This window comes from Beta vulgaris, chromosome 4 (genome assembly GCF_026745355.1).
Source record: "Beta vulgaris subsp. vulgaris cultivar EL10 chromosome 4, EL10.2, whole genome shotgun sequence".
Lineage (NCBI taxonomy): Eukaryota > Viridiplantae > Streptophyta > Magnoliopsida > Caryophyllales > Amaranthaceae > Beta > Beta vulgaris.
In genome coordinates, this window is record NC_079205.1 from 63,008,128 (window position 1) to 63,029,423 (window position 21,296).

A 21,296-nucleotide genomic window follows, 5' to 3' on the forward strand; every position below is an offset into this window, starting at 1 on the left:
AAAATTAAAATTTTCTTCTAAATAATAAAAAAGTGGTCTGTCTTAATATGATTTCTAAATACTAGTGATTGTATTAAAAGGGGTCATATGACCTTATATATGTTGGAACTTAAGAAGGAGGTTCCATATTGTAAGAAAAAAGGGGGTGCGACAGGAAGTGTTAAGAGAAAACATAGTTACAAGTTTATCTCATATTAAGGGAAGAAGGAAAAAATTTGCAACATGAAAGCTTCTTGACTAACGTAACTATTATTAATTGGTTTTAGGATTTTGGACTTTGTTCCTCATTAAAATAACACTTTGTTTTAGGATAATATTTTTCTACACTTGTATGTGATTAAATCCTTTTGGCAAAAACATGTGTGAGATGTTTTATTTGTCAGTGCTCAAAATCATTGTCTCGCCCATATATACATTATCATACTTTTTAGAGAATTAACAAATGACAAAAACAACTTTATTCTTACTTAATATGGTTATTTTTTTACCAGGTGGGGGTGGATGTTTTATTTGATACTCCCTCCGTCTTTTTTTATTTGCTACATTTTGCCATTTAGGGGTGTTTCAATTTATTTGCTACATTTGCAAATATTTCCATATATAGTACATAGGTCCCACACTTTATTTACAAATTTGTCATCACTCTTTTCTTGATTTTGTAAATGTTTCCATATATAATACATAGGTCCCACAATTTACCTATTTGCTTTTTTGTTAATTCCATTTATGTCAATGGTCCCCACTTCCTCCTTGGTCTTTGTGAAAAAGTGCTTGTAGCAAATAAAAAAAGACGGAGGGAGTAGTAGTCAAAATCATTGTCCGTGACTTTGTACTACATGCATATACTTATTGGTTGGCTCTATATAAAGGAGCATATAATGGAAGGAGTTTCAATCATCATAAAACTTACTTTTGCTTCTTTTTAAATTTTGTCTAAGACCTTCCCATGCACAGGAATTCTCCCATGGCCTTCCCCATTTCGGTTTATATTTACACCATAGCATTTCTATTGCTAAGCCTACATCCCACAGGTATATCTCTTCTTTTCTCTCTATAGTAAACTATTTTAGGTTCTTTCTCTTTGGCAATTATTACACATTTTTCTCCTTAAATTAGTACACTAGAAGATAAATTGGATATGGATTTTAAATTTGCGAAAAAGCTAAGTTTCTCACAAACTTAAAAGCACACCAAAAAACTAGCTATATGATTAATTGTATAAGTGGATGACTAAGCTAAGTCTCTCGCTCATTTAGGTTTCGTCCTAAATCTTTGCTCTAGTTTTCATTTTATTTTGTTGCAAATTTTGCTCCATTTTATTTTGTGTACGTAGATCTTTCTACTTTTTATTTGATGTTTGGATACATATACACCGTACCAACATATCATGTGTTCCAATTGATTTTTAAATGAAGGTTCGGTCTAGTAAATTAAGTTTGTGTGATCAAATTTCATCAGAGACATTTTGATGCATTAGGGATCAGGATTCCCCTCACTCTTTTTCTAGAGAATTTCCCAAAAGATCTTGCATGTCTAGCTGTATCAGATTGATCAAAGCGACGCTAATGGGACACTTTTTTTTTTTTGTACAGACTTTGTACTTTAATACTATTCACATACTTAACTTTAATCATCATCTGTGATCTATACATTAATTTGGAAAAATACAATCATGTGGAATATTGTTAGATTCGTCTTAGAGTTTGTCTTGTAAGAGACCGCCTACTTTTAAATTAAAATTAGGCAATGCTAAGCCCAATATTAAAGCCCAATAGTGACTAGGTTAATTTATTTCGGTCACTAATTTAATCCATTTAGTTACTAGGTCTACTTTTATATTAAAATTAGACTGCCTCTTTTAATAATTTTTGTTCATTCTTAAACGTATATAAAGTATTTTCTTCATATCGCCTTTCTATATAAAATTTACTTATGCATAATTGAATATATATTTCAAAGTTATACATTGATAAACATAAAAATTAAACTATGTTGCATAAAATAAACAGTTGGTCTTGTAAGAGACCGCCTACTTTTGATTTAATATAATCCAACGACTTTAGCCCAATAATAAGAAGAGAAAATACCATCTTTTTCAATATATTGACTAGTTTAATCTATTAATGAGTAATTTAATCCATTTAGTAACTAGTTTAATCCATTTAGTGACTAGTTTAATTCATTTGGTAAGACTGTCGGGTTAATTTATAAAATTGTTCTCTGTAGTATGATATTAAAAGGGAAAAAAAGAAAGAGAAGAGAAGGGACGACTAAATTGGAACGAGATGTTTAGAAATAGTGTGGTGTTAGATCAGAGTGAGCCTAATAAGCTTGTTAGTAGAATATAGACTTGAGTTTGTCTAATTTTATGTAATAAACAGACCGTATATTTCAATAATTTGTATAAAAGGAAAAGATGTAGTACTTTTCATCTGGTTTTTAATTTGTATTGTCGGCAGCAATTTAATTAGGTTATAGATTTGTAAGAAGAAATAAAGAAGAAGAAAGAAGAAAGGTTTAGAGAAAGAAATAAGCAATATTCATTTCTCAGTTTATGAGGTTACAAGCAACATTGTAGCTGTAATGACAGCTTATATAGTTGATATTACAATTAGTAATAACCGACTTTAACTAACTTGTAACAAACTCTTATAAATTAAATATCTGTACTCCTATACTCCCCCTTCAAGCTGGACCTTAGAAATGAGTCCAAGCTTGGCACACAACAACTGATGTTGAGTAGAAGCAAGAGGCTTTGTTAACAAATCTGCTAACTGATGAGCACTAGAGATATGAGCAGTTTGTATGAAACCTTCTTCTACTTGCTCTCTGATATAGTGCATGTCTCTCTTGATGTGTTTAGTTTTCTCATGAAACATGGGTTATGAGCAAGGTGTTGAGCAGATGTATTATCACAATAAAGTGTGATAGGTAACGAAACAGAAACATGAAGATCTTCTAAGAGACCTTGAAGCCAAACAAGTTCACTGGCAGTAGCAGATAAGCTCCTATATTCAGCTTCAGCTGAAGATTTGCTGACACTTGATTGTTTCTTTGTTTTCCATGAAACGAGATTAGTGCCAAGAAAAACAGCATAAGAACTCAAAGATCTACTACTGAATTGACAGGAGCTCCAGTCAGAATCACTGTAAGCTGTGATTGTGAAGTCAGTATCTGAATTGTACCATAAGCCATTATCAAGAGTACCCTTTAGGTATCTGACTAGATGTAATGCTGCTTTGAGATGAGGAACACGAGGAGCATTCATGAATTGACTCAGATGCTGCACAGAATAAGAGAGATCTGGCCTAGTAATGCCTAAGTAAAGCAATCTGCCTACTAGCCTCCTATAGACATCAGGTTCAGGTAATAAGTCACCCACTTCAGTAGACAACTTCAAACCACAAGACAAAGGGCAGGAGCAGGAATACACTCTTGCATTTCAACATCTTCAAGATATCTTTAATATATTTCCTTTGAGAAAGGAATACCTTTGTCAGTTCTACAGATTTCAATTCCAAGGAAGTAAGTAAGAGCACCAATGTCTTTGATGGTAAAAGCTTTATCCAAAGCTTGCTTGACTACTGTTATTTGAGAAGAAGAAGTACCAGTGAGCAAAATATCATCCACATACACCAATAGAACTAAGAATTCACCATCTTGACTCCTAGTATAAAGAGAATAATCTTGCTTTGACTGAACAAAAGCTAAACTTTTCAGAAACTTGCTAAGCTCTTTGTTCCATTGCCTTGAAGCTTGCTTCAATCCATAGATTGACCTCTTTAGTCTACAAACTTCACCAGATGTAGCATTCTTATAACCAGCAGGAGGGTACATATACACTTCTTCATCAAGAAAACCATGCAAAAATGCATTATTCACATCCAATTGACAAATAGGCCACTGCCTAACAGCAGCAAGAGAAATCACAGTTCTAACTGTTGCTAATTTTGCAACAGGAGAGAAAGTTTGATTGAAGTCTTGACCCTCTACTTGTTGATAGCCAATAGCAACTAATCTGGCCTTGTATCTGTCAATAGTACCATCTGGATGCAATTTAATCTTAAACACCCATTTAGAACCTATTGCCTTTTTCCCAGCAGGCAAAAGAGTAAGTTCCCAAGTGTTATTACTCTCAAGAGCAGCAATTTCTTTATCCATAGCTATAATCCAATTAGGATCATTTTTAGCTTGATTATAAGTTTTAGGTTCCACAATCTGAGCTGAATTAACAGCAAATGAGTGAGAATTGTTTTCAGTAGAAGAAAGTTTTTGTGTGGTATATAACCAACAACAAAATCATTAAGAGCAGTAGTGGGTTTAATTTTCTGGAAGACTTTCTTTGTGGAGTAGGAAAAACAGTGTTAATGGGAGAAGGAGAATTAAGAACTGAATCAGTGGATGTAGTACTAATAGGAACATGGATTATAGGTATAGAATTATCAGAATTAGAAGAGATATGAGTGTTTGAAATGTGAGTAGAAGAATTAGGGGTAGAAGGAGAAGAAGAACAGATAGGATCATGTTGTGGTGTAGTTGTGTGTTGTATAAGAGATGTAGAAGGTTCAGAATCATCACCAAACTGAATTATAGGTTTAGTGTTAACAGAAGACACAGGATTGCAAATACTGGCAATTTTGTAAGGAAAGATGGATTCAAAAAATATTACATCTCTAGAAACAAAAGTAGTATGGGAATCAAGATCATATAATTTAAAAGCCTTTTGTCCACAAGGATAACCAAAAATATGCATCTTCTTGCTCTAGAATCAAATTTGTCTCTCTTGAGTTGCATATTGTAAGCAAAACAAAGAGAGCCAAATACTCTTAATTCAGAATATGAAGGAAGCTTTTGAAACAATACCTCATATGGAGACTGCCACTTGAGAACTTTAGTAGGAAGTTTATTTATCAATGAGTTGCTGTCAATATACAATCACCCCAGAACTTCTTAGGTAAAGAAGCATGAAACCTCAATGCCCGAGCAATTTCAAGCAAAGACCTATGTCTCCTTCCACCCTTCCATTCTGCTGTGGAACATAGGGAACACTTTTCTGATGTAATATACCTCTGCTAGCAAACAAGTCAGTACATGCTTCTTTAATCAATTCAGTCCCATTGTCTGATCTTATACATTTGATCAGTTTATTGAATTGAGTATATACCATCTCCAAGAAATGAGCTACAGTTTTCTCAACTTGCATCTTGTTATGCAATAAAAAGGTCCAAGTAACTCTACTATGATCATCAAGCAAGGTTAAGAAATAAGAAGCACCATTTAAAGCTCTTATTCTATATGGACCCCATAGATCTATGTGGATCAAATCAAAGCAAGCAGCCCTATTAACACTAATAGGAAATGGTAATTTATGTTGTTTTGAATTGAAACAAGCTCCACAGTTGTATTCATGTAAACCATTACATTCACAATCAGGAATATGTTGCATCTTTGAAAGAGAAGCATGCCCAAGCCTAGCATGCATTAAATCCAATACATGTCTACTTCCTTTCTTATTCTGAGCTATACTAGTAGCAGTTTTATCAGGTAACAAACTACCATCATTATTGTATCTACCATCACTATCTACATCTTTTACCATAGTATTGCAAACAACAATATCATCTTTCACCTGTCTTTGAGTAATCTTCAGATTTTTGCAGCTATCAAAATAGTACAAACCATGTTTTCTTGTGCCAGCACCAAGAACAACTGATCTATGAAGGTCCTGGAAATAACAACCAGTACTTGTGAATTGCACTGAAATGTTATTTTGTTCAATCAATCTTCCAATAGACAGAAGATTGTACTTAAAATCTTTAACCAGCATAACATCTTTCAAAACCAATGTATCACTCAGTTTTATTTCACCAATAATCTCCACATTCTTCCATCTTCCATCAGGTAATCCTACTTTCACAGGTATATTTAGCTTTCTTGTATTCATTAGCCAATTCTCATTATATGTCATATGATCACATGCGCCTGAATCTATTATCCATAAGCAATTTTCATTGGATTTATTCATATGACAATTAAAAGAGTATGACATGATACCTGCAAAATTAGCTAGAGAATAGCTTGTCTTGACATCATCACCAGATTGAGGTTGTTTCCCTTTCATAGCTCTCATAACCTCTTGACATATGGCATTTAACATATCTGTATTCAGACTATTATCTCCAGTAGAATCAGCAAGAGGATCATCAGCATAATACTGACTTTCAGTGTGAACATTAGCCACAATTTTATTCTTATTCACAGCACCAGTAGAATTGCCTTCCTTTGCAGCCTTAATTGCATTGTACCATTCAGGATAACCAATGATCTTGAAACATTGATCAATAGTATGTCCTTTCCCTTTACAATGAGTACATTGTTTATTTATCCTATCCTTTTTCTCATCTCTCCAATCTCTTCTTCCTGGAACATTTCTTGAATTATTTCTGTACACTTGTGCTGCCAGAGCGTTGCTTTCATGTAATATCCCGTATTTAAGTAATACTAATTATCGGATTAATTATAAATTAAATATTTCCAAACTAACAAAAACAAGAATTATAGATATTAAAATATATAATAAGCTATTTTAAGTTTCCTTTAATCTAACTTGTGGACAATAGAACAAGTATATACTTAAGTAAAAATTGAAATTTACAAAAGTGCCCCTATGAGTCTAGCACTAGCCCATCTTCTTCCTCCCTCCAATTTCCTTCTTTCTCGACATATCTTCATGTTCACACATGAAATCAAATATTCACCATTACATTTCAACACCCATGTCAGAAATCTTCTTCATTAGTCAATAAAATTTTCTACAATATCTCACAAAATCTGGAAGAAGCCTCAAAGTTTGAATTTTCAATCTTCCTCCATTAATGTAACTTGACCAAAGTTCATAAGCTTTGAATTATAAACTGAACAGCAAGGCAATGGCAACCTCCAACAAGTTCTATAAATACCGATTGATTCCCAAGTTTTGCCAACACAAAACAAAACCGAAAATCAGAAATTTTGGAGTTAATATTAAGCCAAAACTAATACAAAAAAAAAATTAACCCACTGCTTGCTTCCTCCTCTGTTTTTGGGCGACCACCACCGCACCACCACTTCGCCACCCACGTCTGCCGCCACTACCCAGCCAACCACCGAACACCCACGGACCTCCACCTACCCAGCAACCGTTCAACCTCGCACTCCCTTCCTCTCGCACACCCACACGCACTCCTTTCTCTCTCCTCGGCCCACCTGCGTCGAGCCTCCACCACGAACGAAACCACCTTCGCGGCCCCGCCACTTCGACCCTCAGCCAGTGCCGCGTTGCATTCTCAATTTCCGGCGAAGCACTGCTGTCGCACGCCCTCTGCCGCAAGGTATATGAACCATATGTTCTGTTTCCTTTCATTTCTCTCTTGATATAATTCTGCTAGTTTAATGATGATTTGTGGGCTCATTTAATATATGAGCCTGATTATTGATATATGGGCCTATAATGTGACAAACATATTAAGATGTAGTCGAGATAAGCTAATGCATCTTAAGGTCTAACTATTATATCATAAATCCATGTACAAACTTGTTAAAAGTAATCAACCTATATATATTACTATTCTAATTCTTCAACTCTAACGTTAGTCATAAAAACTTGATCTAAATTATTGTCATGTGAACAAGATAAATTAATTACTATAAAATTTGATTTAATTTACATACATACGGAAACTCGTAACTCATACATATCCACTAAATCATGGGAAAGCATACTTTACTGATAATCAAAATAAGTTCTAATGTGAGTTAGATGTACGAAAATGAAATGATTATTTTAAATGAAGGAGGTTATGATAATAATATGACTTCATGTAATTTCTCAATAAGTAATGTAGGCAAAGACATATAAAAAAAATATATAGGAGATAAGTCTTAAGGTTTAGATAAGTATTAATATTGTTTAATAATTGAACTTGATTAGTGATTTTGGGCCTAATGTACCTAACCATATTTTACTAAAAACATTCACATAAGTTTATGAAATGTTGATACTAGTACCTATTGACTACCATTTATATTATTGGAAGTAATACGTAAAATTACAACTAGTTACTAGTTTACTACAATGTTAAATGTAAAATCTAAGTAATATGACTTAGCTTAATTAATTGGCAAGTTGGGTGAAACAAGTTTAGCAAATATAATAACTTAGGTTCATATTATTAACCTTAATTCTATCAATATTTAAATATGACAAGTTTTTATAAAAGCTAATGCAATAGTAATAATAATAGTAATAATTATTTAAGTAATAAGACGTACTTATAAAGTTTAGTAAATAAGTGAATATACATAGTTCCGCAATTATTATGGTTAACGAGTCAACCTTATAACTATATAATAACATATGAGGAATGTTACGATATTAATCGTCTCGTTATCAATTATTGGTTAGATTAAGGAAAAAGGGATATTCAAGCCTCCCCCGACTATCAAAGTTACTAAGCAGGATTTGAGGTAACGTCTACTGCTAACACCCGCATTCCCTTTCTAAATATCTGTTTTATGTTGATATTTATAATGTTTATGTTAAATGTATGCTTTTATGGATTGCGGGATATGAAATACTTTTTATAAACATGATATTTCATGACGTTACGTAATTTATTTGATTGCGAAAGATTAAAGAATATGATTTCATGATGATTGTGAAGTATAATGTATAAATAAAAAGAAATGGAACATGATAAACAAAAGTGAAAGATGGTTCTTGGCAGTACGATGTTATGTTGGTCGTGCACGTACCGTTCTATTCTATGGCGGAAACGCCACCTTCTGGTTAGGGGCAATTGTCCCTGGTGGCACCGCACTATGCATGGCTTTATGCCACCTTCTGGTTAGGGACATTGTCCCTGGTGGCTATTGCCCTATGATTATGATGATGAATGATGATGATGGGAGACGTCCCTGTATGTTATACTCGCCAAGTTACCAATAAGATAATTATGATGATGATTATGATATGAAGATAATAATGAATTTATGTTTACATAAAATGTTTATGAAATGTTTTTACTTTATTCTCTCTCCTCCCTGTTTGCAACTAAAATGAATTGAAATGAATTTACGATGTTAGAGTAGTATGTTACTGGGCCTCGGCTCATGACGTTTTGTTTTTCTGTTTTAGGTAATGACGGGGATGACGGAATGGCGTAGCAGTGAGGAATAATTAGTACTTAAATTATGCATACTCTTATATTATGTATTCTAAGCTTAAGAACTATTTGTGAACCTTAACTATATTTCACCTAGTTATTTATGCATTTCTAATTAGTTATGAAGTTTAATATTTATAAAGTTACGTTCTTTAACGAACTTATGTTGCCTTGTATTTTCCAAAAGGAAAGTACGGCAGTAACGCACCGACTAAGTTAAAGTCTTCCGCTGCTAAGTAAGAGTTAATTAATGAATTAATGATGCTTAGGAGTTGGGGCGTTACAGAATGGTATCAGAGCCAACGGTTCCGAAACCTTAAGTAAAACCTTACAGGTTTTACGTATTTCAAATAAGAACTAAAATGGTTTAGGATAATCTTTAGCTAAATGAGATAATAATAATATAAATAAAATGGTTGTAGATAAATAAGGAAAACTAATGAATATGAGTGTGAGAGATAGGACGGGAATGGGAAACTTTTACGCTACTTTAACGCTGTTGCAGAGTATGTTGCTGGCAATGAGTATGTCATAAACGTAAAATTTTTATGTGTTAGACATGGCCTCAAGCGAAAGTGACCCTATTAATGGAGGAAACGCAAACCACGAATCCGAGGTCACGCTCGAAGAAATGAGGGCAAGGATTGACGCATTGCGTAGCGACCCTGTTTTTGGAGATGCCACCGGAGATGCTAGTGATAACCGAATGGATTTAATGAGGCTGATGATGATGGAGCTTTTACAAGGAAATCGACAAAGGCCTAGGACTGAACAAGAAGAGTGCTCAAACATGTTCAAGAGGTTCTCGGCTCATAAGCCCCCAACTTATGATGGAAAGCCAGACCCCACTGAGTTTGAAGAATGGCTCAACGGCATGGAAAAATTGTTCGATGCTACCCAGTGCCCCGATAAGTGGAAAGTTAACTTTGCAGTCTTTTATCTGAAAGGACAAGCCGATCTCTGGTGGAAAACTGCCAAGGAAATGCAACAGCATCCTGGATTCGGATGGGAACATCTAAAGGAGGCCATGCGCAACCAGTTTTACCCTCAGTCATTGCAACTCCAAATGGAGTCGGAGTTTATTCATTTGAAACAGAGGAATATGACAGTCTTGGAATACGCGGTGAAATTCAATGAACTTGCTCGATTCGCTCCAGACTTGGTTTCCACTGATCGTCAACGATGAATCGTTTCGAAGGAGGTCTAAACGTTGACCTTCAGGAGAAACTAGCAGCACATATGAGCAAATCCTATCAGGAATTGTATGATAGGGCCATCAATGTCGAACGCAAGACGAAACTTAGAAAGGAGGTGTTTGAGAATGGTAAGAGGAAAGGAAAACCTCAAGAAGGCCAATCAAGCAACATTTTCCACAAGAAGTTGAATACTGGTTACTGGAGGAGAATCGTAATCAAAGACAAGTTCCTCGGTGCAACAAGTGTAACAAGCAAGGCCATTGGGCAAGGGACTGTCGTAAAGGCACCGACCAATGTTATCGATGTGGTAAACAAGGCCATATAGTGAAAGATTGTCCTGTTCAAGAACAACGAGGCCACAACGTGAACAACCATGGCTTCACAAGGAATCAAGGGAATGGACAGAACTCCACTTATAGCGGCAATGCGAACAACAATCGTAATCCTCCGAGAGGACCTCCACAAGCTGGGAGAGTGTTCATGATGCAAAGAGAAGAAGCTGAAGCTGATGATACCGTCATCACTGGTACTTTCCTGTCCACTCTATACCCGGTTGTGTTCTTTTTGATTCTGGAGCTTCACATTCATTTATACTACTGCATTTTCTAGAACTTTGAATGCAAAACCATGCCCTAAATTCTCTGCCATGTCAGTTTCCATCCCAAATGGTGAATCTATCTCATGTGATGTCATGTATAGAAACTGCCCTATCCTTATAGGAGGCTATGAGTTCCTAGTTGACCTAGTTCAATTTGAATTAACCGACTTTGATGTGATATTGGGAATGGATTGGTTATCCAAGTACCAAGCCGACATTAATTGCCTTAACCATGAGATAACCCTTAGAAGACCTGATGGGCAAGGTGTTCTTATCGAAGAAGAAAAGCCAAACCCTATTATCTCAACCTCAAAAGTATTCAAACTACTTGCGAAGGGTTGTTACGGATACCTTTGCAATGTAATAGACCTAACAAAACCTGAAGTCTCTTTGTCCGACATCCCTATAGTAAAAGAGTACCCTGACGTATTTCCAGAAGACATACCTGGTATGCCTCCGCAAAGAGAAATAGACTTTAGCATCGACCTTATTCCGGGAGCTGCCCCTATCTCGAAGGCACCATATAGAATGGCACCAGCTGAATTGCAAGAATTGAAGAAGCAACTAGATGAATTGCTCGAGAAAGGGTACATCCGACCCAGTGTTTCACCCTGGGGTGCACCAGTCTTGTTTGTAAAGAAGAAAGATGGAAGTATGAGGTTGTGCATCGATTATCGAGAGTTAAATAAGATTACCATCAAAAATAGATATCCCTTACCCGCATCGACGATCTTTTCGATCAGCTGCGAGGTGCAACCATTTTCTCCAAGATAGATTTGAGGTCTGGATATCATCAACTTCGCATTAAGCCAGAAGATATCTCAAAAACCGCCTTCAGAACTCGATACGGCCATTATGAATTCACGGTGATGCCCTTTGGGTTAACCAATGCCCCAGCCGTTTTCATGGACTTGATGAACCGAGTTTTCAAGCCCTACCTTGATAAATTCGTTGTTGTATTCATCGATGATATCTTGGTATTTTCAAGAAACTCAAGTGAGCACGAAGAACACTTGAGAAAGGTGTTGGAAATACTAAGAGAAAGAAAGTTGTATGCGAAGCTGAAGAAATGTGAATTTTGGTTGAAAGAAGTTGCCTTTCTAGGGCACATCATTTCTGAGAATGGAGTCTCCGTTGATCCTCAGAAAATAAAAGCCATAATGGAGTGGCCTAGACCCACCAATGTCCCCGAAATTCGAAGTTTTATGGGTTTAGCTGGATACTACCGAAGATTCGTCCAAGACTTCTCAAAGATAGCTATGCCTATAACGCGATTGGTGAAGAAGTCGGTCAAGTTTGAATGGAGCGATGAATGTGAAGAAGCTTTTCAGGAGTTAAAGAAACGCCTTACCTCTGCCCCAATTCTAACCCTTCCTTCTGGTACAGATGGCTTTGTAGTGTATAGTGATGCCTCCAAGCATGGATTAGGATGCGTGCTGATGCAAAACGAGAAGGTTATAGCATATGCTTCTCGACAACTCAAACCGCATGAACAAAATTACCCAACCCATGATCTTGAACTAGCCGCTGTCGTATTTGCCCTGAAAATCTGGCGACACTATTTGTATGGTGTTCCGTGCAAAATCTTTACCGACCATAAAAGCCTCAAATACATCTTTACCCAAAAAGAGTTGAACTTAAGACAACGTAGGTGGCTAGAACTCCTAAAAGACTACGACCTTGACATTCAATATCATCCTGGAAAAGCAAATGTTGTAGCTGATGCCCTAAGTCGAAAAGCTCACCTAAACACAACCTTGACCCTACCAAAAGCTATAAAGATGATCTTTGGAAAATGAAAGTAGAGATCATTCAGAGAAAAGAAGGTGCATACTTGAATGCATTGGAGTTGAGGCCAACATTGTTGGGAGACATAAAGGAGGACAAGATGGAGACCCAGAGTTAGAGAAAATAAAGAATGATGTGAAAGAGGGAAGTCGCCAGGATTTGTGATCCAAGAGGATGGTACTTGAGATTTCAAGGAAGGTTATGTGTCCCCAATAAGGAGACATTAAAGAAGAGGATTTTAGAAGAAGCTCATAATAGTCCTTTCTCAATCCACCCTGGAGGAAACAAGTTATACAAAGATTTGAAACAGACATTCTGGTGGAGCAACATGAAGCAAGAAGTCGCTGAATTTGTGGCAAGATGCTTGACTTGTCAAAAGGTCAAGATAGAGCACCAAAGACCTGCAGGGCTCCTACAACCTTTGAGTGTCCCTACTTGGAAGTGGGATTCGATCTCGATGGATTTCATAATGGGACTACCACCGTCAACTCGAGGCATGAACTCTATCTGGGTGATTGTGGATAGATTGACGAAATCCGCGCATTTCTTAGCTATAAGAAATAATTGGAGCTTAGACAAGCTAGCTGAGTTGTATATGAACACAATTGTCAGGCTACATGGAGTTCCGAGTTCAATCGTATCTGATCGAGACTCAAGATTCCAGCAAAGTTTTGGAAAGAATTGCAAAAAGCTCTTGGCACTAGACTCGACTTCAGTACAGCCTTCCACCCAGCAACTGATGGTCAGACGGAACGGACGAATCAGACCCTGGAAGATATGTTAAGAGCATGCATGTTAGATTTCAAGGAAGTTGGGAGAAGTACTTGCCACTGGTAGAATTTTCTTACAATAACAGCTACCAAGCTAGCATCAAAATGGCCCCATATGAAGCACTCTATGGAAGAAGATGTAGAACACCCCTTTGTTGGAGTGATATTGATGAAGCTCGAATGATCGGACCCGACTTGATACAAGAAACGACAGAAAAAGTACGATTAATTCAGACCAGGATCAAGACTGCGCAAATCGACAAAGAGCTATGCAGACGCGAGGAGACCACTAGAGTTATAGTGGGGATCATGTTTTTCTGAAAGTCTCACCTACTAAAGGTGTCATGCGATTTGGTCAATCTGGTAAGCTTAGTCCAAGATATATCGGTCCATATGAGATTCTCGAGCGAGTGAATGACGTGGCTTATCGACTGGCACTACCGACAGACCTAGATAAGGTGCATAATGTCTTCCATATATCGATGTTAAGAAAGTACATACCTGATCCAAGCCATGTGATTAGGCATGAACCTTTACAACTGAGAAACGACTTGACTTACGAAGAAAAACCGATTGAAATTCTTGACCGTAGGAAAAGCAGCTCAGAAACAAAGTAATTCCCATGGTAAAGTTTTATGGGCCAACCATTCGTCGACTGAAGCAACTTGGGAAGTTGAAGATCAAATAAAAGCGAAATACCCTCATCTATTTGCTTAGATTATTATGTATGTTTATCATGTTTGATCTGCATATTTATCTAAAGTATGAATATGTTTTACTTTCATAATGATTTTTGATATGCATTGCATGACCTTATTTTGACTTAGTAAGTTTCGAGGACGAAACTTTTTCTAAGGGGTGAGGATGTAATATCCCGTATTTAAGTAATACTAATTATCGGATTAATTATAAATTAAATTTTCAAACTAACAAAAACAAGAATTATAGATATTAAAATATATAATAAGCTATTTTAAGTTTCCTTTATTAACTTGTGGACAATAAACAAGTATATACTTAAGTAAAAAATGAAATTACAAAAGTGCCCTATGAGTCTACACTAGCCCATCTTCTTCCTCCCTCCAATTTCCTTCTTTCTCGACATATTTCATGTTCACACATGAAATCAATATTCACCATTACATTTCAACACCCATGTCAGAAATCTTCTTCATTAGTCAATAAAATTTTCTACAATATCTCACAAAATCTGGAAGAAGCCTCAAAGTTTGAATTTCAATCTTCCTCCATTAATGTAACTTGACCAAAGTTCATAAGCTTTGAATTATAAACTGAACAGCAAGGCAATGGCAACCTCCAACAAGTTCTATAAATACCGATTGATTCCCAAGTTTGCCAACACAAAACAAAACCGAAAATCAGAAATTTTGGAGTTAATATTAAGCCAAAACTAATACAAAAAAAAAATTAAACCCACTGCTTGCTTCCTCCTCTGTTTTTGGGCGACCACACCGCACCACCACTTCGCCACCCACGTCTGCCGCCACTACCCAGCCAACCACCGAACACCCACGGACCTCCACCTACCAGCAACCGTTCAACCTCGCCTCCCTTCCTCTCGCACACACACGCACTCCTTTCTCTCTCCTCGGCCCACCTGCGTCGAGCCTCCACCACGAACGAAACCCCTTCGCGGCCCCGCCACTTCGACCCTCAGCCAGTGCCGCGTTGCATTCTCAATTTCCGGCGAAGCACTGCTGTCGCACGCCCTCTGCCGCAAGGTATATGAACCATATGTTCTGTTTCCTTTCATTTCTCTCTTGATATAATTCTGCTAGTTTAATGATGATTTGTGGGCTCATTTAATATATGAGCCTGATTATTGATATATGGGCCTATAATGTGACAAACATATTAAGATGTAGTCGAGATAAGCTAATGCATCTTAAGGTCTAACTATTATATCATAAATCCATGTACAAACTTGTTAAAAGTAATCAACCTATATATATTACTATTCTAATTCTTCAACTCTAACGTTAGTCATAAAAACTTGATCTAAATTATTGTCATGTGAACAAGATAAATTAATTACTATAAAATTTGATTTAATTTACATACATACGGAAACTCGTAACTCATACATATCCACTAAATCATGGGAAAGCATACTTTACTGATAATCAAAATAAGTTCTAATGTGAGTTAGATGTACGAAAATGAAATGATTATTTTAAATGAAGGAGGTTATGATAATAATATGACTTCATGTAATTTCTCAATAAGTAATGTAGGCAAAGACATATAAAAAAAAATATATAGGAGATAAGTCTTAAGGTTTAGATAAGTATTAATATTGTTTAATAATTGAACTTGATTAGTGATTTTGGCCTAATGTACCTAACCATATTTTACTAAAAACAATTCACATAAGTTTATGAAATGTTGATACTAGTACCTATTGACTACCCATTTATATTATTGGAAGTAATACGTAAAATTACAACTAGTTACTAGTTTACTACAATGTTAAATGTAAAATCTAAGTAATATGACTTAGCTTAATTAATTGGCAAGTGGGTGAAAGAAGTTTAGCAAATATAATACTAGGTTCATATTATTAACCTTAATCTATCAATATTTAAATATGACAAGTTTTTATAAAAGCTAATGCAATAGTAATAATAATAGTAATAATTATTTAAGTAATAAGACGGTACTTATAACGTTTAGTAAATAAGTGAATATACATAGTTCCGCAATTATTATGGTTAACGAGTCAACCTTATAACTATAGTAATAACATATGAGGAATGTTACGATATTAATCGTCTCGTTATCAATTATTGGTTAGATTAAGGAAAAAGGGATATTGCAAGCCTCCCCCGACTATCAAAGTTACTAAGCAGGATTTGAGGTAACGTCTATTGCTAACACCCGCATTCCCTTTCTAAATATCTGTTTAATGTTGATATTTATAATGTTTATGTTAAATGTATGCTTTTATGGATTGCGGGATATGAAATACTTTTTAAACATGATATTTCATGACGTTACGTAATTTATGATGAATTGCGAAAGATTAAAGAATATGATTTCCATGATGATTGTGAAGTATAATGTATGAATAAAAAGAAATGAAACATGATAAACAAAAGTGAAAGATGGTTCTTGGCAGTACGATGTTATGTTGGTCGTGCACGTACCGTTCTATTCTATGGCGGAAACGCCACCTTCTGGTTAGGGACAATTGTCCCTGGTGGCACCGCACTATGCATGGCTTTATGCCACCTTCTGGTTAGGGACATTGTCCCTGGTGGCTATTGCCCTATGATTATGATGATGCGATGATGATGATGGGAGACGTCCCTGTATGTTATACTCGCCAAGTTACCAATAAGATAATTATGATGATGATTATGATATGAAGATAATAATGAATTTATGTTTACATAAAATGTTTATGAAATGTTTTTACTTTATTCTCTCTCCTCCCTGTTTGCAACTAAAATGAATTGAAATGAATTTACGATGTTAGAGTAGTATGTTACTGGGCCTCGCTCATGACGTTTTGTTGTTTTCTGTTTTAGGTAATGACGGGGATGACGGAATGGCGTAGCAGTGAGGAATAATTAGTACTTAAATTATGCATACTCTTACTATTATGTATTCTAAGCTTAAGAACATAAATTTGTGAACCTTAACTATATTCACCTAGTTATTTATGCATTTCTAAATTAGTTATGAAGTTTAATATTTATAAAGTTACGTTCTTTAACGAACTTATGTTGCCTTGTATTTTCCAAAGGGAAAGTACGGCAGTAACGCACCGACTAAGTTAAAGTCTTCCGCTGCTAAGTAAGTGTTAATTAATGAATTAATGATGCTTAGGAGTCGGGGCGTTACATTTCAAGAACAACACCACTTACTTCCTTCTGTTTTTCAATTTGCTGAGCAATTGAAAATACTCTATTGATACTTGGCAGTGGATCCATAGATAATACATTTGTTACTGTATTATCAAATCCACTGTTTAATCCAAGCAAGAATTTCATCATTTTATCTTCATCTTCAAATTCAGTTATCTTTTAAGAAAATTACAACTACAATTCTTCATAGCACCGCAAGAACAAGAAGGAAAGATTCTTAGACATTGCATCTCATCCCACAGCTTCTTCAATTTTCCATATATGACACTATAGTCATATTTTCTTGTCTTAAATTGTCTATCTCTTTCTTTAATTGATAAACTAATGGTCCATTAGTTTGACCAAATCGTTCATTCAATTCTCTCCATAAATCTATAGCAGATTCAATATATCCAAAATCATCAGCTAATTCTGAGCTCATTGAACTCAATATCCAACTTACCACCATAAAGTCTGCACGCTTCCATTTCTGATAATCTTTGCTAATTACATCAGGTTTTACAATATCTCCATTGATAAAACCTTCTTTATTTTTAGCAATTAAACCTCGCCTCACATTTCTACTCCACCTCACAAAATTTGTTCCAGAAAAAACAGTAGATACAAGTGAAGCAGTTGGATTACAGACGTAGCAATGAAATAAGGATCAGATATACCTCCATTATTTGATTGCTGATTTTTACTCAAAACATCTCCATTAGTTGCAGATTCTTCAGACATTTTCAAGAAAATGTTAATATGTTTCAATGTTTACTGCAAGAAATTTCGCAAATATCGCAAGAAATTTCACAATTACTTCACTGTTTGCAAGATTACAGAAGATTTCTTACAAACAGAATCAAGAATTTCAATCTCAGAAAGAGATTCCAGGCTCTGATACCATATAGATTTGTAAGAAGAAATAAAGAAGAAGAAAGAAGAAAGGTTTAGAGAAAGAAATAAGCAATATTCATTTCTCAGTTTATGAGGTTACAAGCAACATTGTAGCTGTAATGACAGCTTATATAGTTGATATTACAATTAGTAATAACCGACTTTAACTAACTTGTAACAAACTCTTATAAATTAAATATCTGTACTCCTATAGGTTCTAGAGTTCTAGTACTTTTGTTTGAGTTTAATTATTGGGAACCTAACAAGCTACTGTACGTGGGCCTTTGCCATTTCAGAAAAGTCATATCTTTCTTTTGAGCTACTCTAAGCCTTTGCATAGCACACGCTACGCATTACATCTTGTCAACGGACCAACTAAACCAAAAGTTTAAGCTAATGATTGAGGCATCAGGATTAGATTTATACTCTAAGCTAATGGTTGAGGCCCCAGGATTAGATTTATACTCTATCACATCTAAAGTTGTACTAATGAGTATATTTTGTATATCAGATGCAACAATCGGAGTATGTTACGGAAGAAAAGGAAACAACTTACCTTGTGCTCAAGAAGTGGTAAACCTCTACAAATCAAATCAGATAGGAGCCATGAGACTCTATGATCCCGATCACCCGACACTCAAAGCCCTACAAGGTACAAACATCAAACTCATGTTGGGTGTCCGCAACGAAGACATTGTATGTATAGCGTCCGATCAATCGGCCGCCGACGATTGGGTTGAGACGAACGTCGTCCCCTATGCAACATCAATCAAGTACATTGCTGTTGGAAATGAAATCCATCCTAGTGATGAACAAGCCTCATCGATGGAACCAGCTATGCAAAATATTCTAAATGCGCTAAATGCAAACAACTTAGGGAGCCAAATTATGGTGTCAACAGCCGTTGATATGACCTTACTTAAAAACACTTTTCCACCATCACATTCCGAATTTCAAAACTTATCATATATTACACCAATTATTAACTTTCTAACAACTAATGATTGGCCTTTGATAGTTAATATTCAACCTTATACTACTTATATAAATGATCCCAAAAATATTTCACTCGACTTTCTTTTATTTACTTCATGTGGGGATGTATTTACTGATGACAAAACTGGTAAGGGATACCAAAATTTATTCGATGCACTAGCTGATGCAATGTATGTAGCTGTGGAAAAAGTCGCGACATCGGATCAAATCAATTTATTCCAAAATATTGGTCGTAACCAGCGGAGGAGCAAGACCCAGGTGAAGGGAGAAGTATCGATGTCCTCAAAGGGCGGATTTCATAGTATGGTGAAAAGTAGTGTTTGGCGAAATAGTGCTCGCTATCCTACTAAGGGATCGGAGTGTGGGCAGCCAAAGAGTGAGAAGCTGGCGACAGTAGAAAATGCAAAGACGTTTTATACAATATGATCAAACATGTTAAGAAGGGGACTCCTTTGACACCGGGGGAAGAAATTGAGGTATATTTGTTTGCAATGTTTGATGAGAATCAGAAACCAGGAAATGAGAGTGAGCGCCATTATGGACTTTTTACTCCTGGTGGAAAACCTAAGTATGGCCAACTTAACTTTTGTGGAGAGTAGAGAAATCATTAGAGTATGGTTTAAGGTATAAATTATAATGTATGTATTGCTACTAAAAATATTATGTATTAATGATATAATTTGGAGAAAGGAATAAAGGAAGTGTATTAAGTCCTTGCCATCTATTTTATATTTTGTATAACAAATTGTTAAGATATTGTCTTAATTAGTAATTAAATTTCGATACTTTTATTTATTTCTAAGCATTAGACATATAAGCCATAACAATGCTACTATGCTGTTAAGTGGCAGGTCCAAATTAATATCGTATTAGCTAGGTTCAAAATTAAACTTAAACATTTTATTAATGAATAAAAATAGCAAAATTTCATACTTCCTCCGCTTTATAAGACTGGAACACTTGCATTTTTAGAGTTAAACTTTACAAATTTGAACCATGAACTCCGACCACTAAATAAAATAATAACATATTCATGTATATAGTGCATCACTTAGAGCAAATGAGCAATGTAGATAATGGCACTAAACCCAAGTAGTGAGACAGCTCCAAGCCTCTAAACCAGCCCGGTTCGGACTGTTCTACTTAGTTGTGAGTCCTTCCAACTCTTCAATTATGAATCGGTAAAAATTGCCCCAATTCATCAACCTACTTTAGCAAGTTGGCAAGTAGGCCAAAGTATTTTTTTTCTAAATACCAAAAAAGTGGTCCCTCTTAATCGGCTCTCGTGTAGGCCGCCGCCTAGATGGATCCTGTAGGATATTTTGGGGTAATTATGTGGAAAGATTAACAACAAATAAGTGGATATAAAAATTAAAGTGTTGCTCACATCTAAACACTAAACACACTTATATTATTTAGTGATAGAACTCTTACATGAAATTGATAAGAATTCACTCCTTTACAATTTCTCTCCACTTAGAAATAAACTAACGTAGTACAACTACTACTTCTTGTAGCTAGCACTCAAAGTTTTCTTAGCACACATTGCAACATACATACAACACCTATTTATACTACTACACTCTACTATTGCTTTTGCTCCTTTCACACTAGCAATTAATGTTTGGCAAAATTTTCAACTAAGGTGTATTATAGGCTTTAGGGAGGGGGTGTAGGAAACTAGGACGGTAGATTTTACAATCTACATTAGAGTAGCAATATTTGACCAAAGTAGGAGATGTATTTTAACAGATCCAAGATCGACAAACTCGATTGTTTCATGTAACTACCAACTAGTCTTTCTTACTCCCTAGTCCCTACCCAAGCCTAGCTCAACCATACTTCCATATCATTTATTGCAAGGTCTAACGCCCCGTTCATTTAGAATTAATTTCAGTTCAGTACAGTTAAATTTTCTCCTACTGTTTGAGTTTAGTTTGGTTTAATTAATTTCAGTGCAAAATAAAAAGGGTTAAGAGTGT

General features: G+C 35.6%; 2 long non-coding RNA genes and 1 pseudogene across 2 annotated transcripts; all 3 read left to right on the forward strand.

The window, feature by feature from the left end:
* Positions 1-875: 875 nt before the first annotated feature.
* LOC125497099 (glucan endo-1,3-beta-glucosidase-like) lies at positions 876-20,028 on the forward strand (annotated as a pseudogene).
* Positions 7,150-9,266, forward strand: LOC125497100 (uncharacterized). The gene is made up of 3 exons (XR_007273744.2): positions 7,150-7,370; positions 8,444-8,505; positions 9,176-9,266. It is a non-coding gene; the product is annotated as an uncharacterized LOC125497100 (long non-coding RNA).
* On the forward strand, positions 15,150-17,264 carry LOC125497101 (uncharacterized). Its single transcript, XR_007273745.2, has 3 exons — positions 15,150-15,297; positions 16,371-16,433; positions 17,107-17,264. It is a non-coding gene; the product is annotated as an uncharacterized LOC125497101 (long non-coding RNA).
* Positions 20,029-21,296: the final 1,268 nt, after the last annotated feature.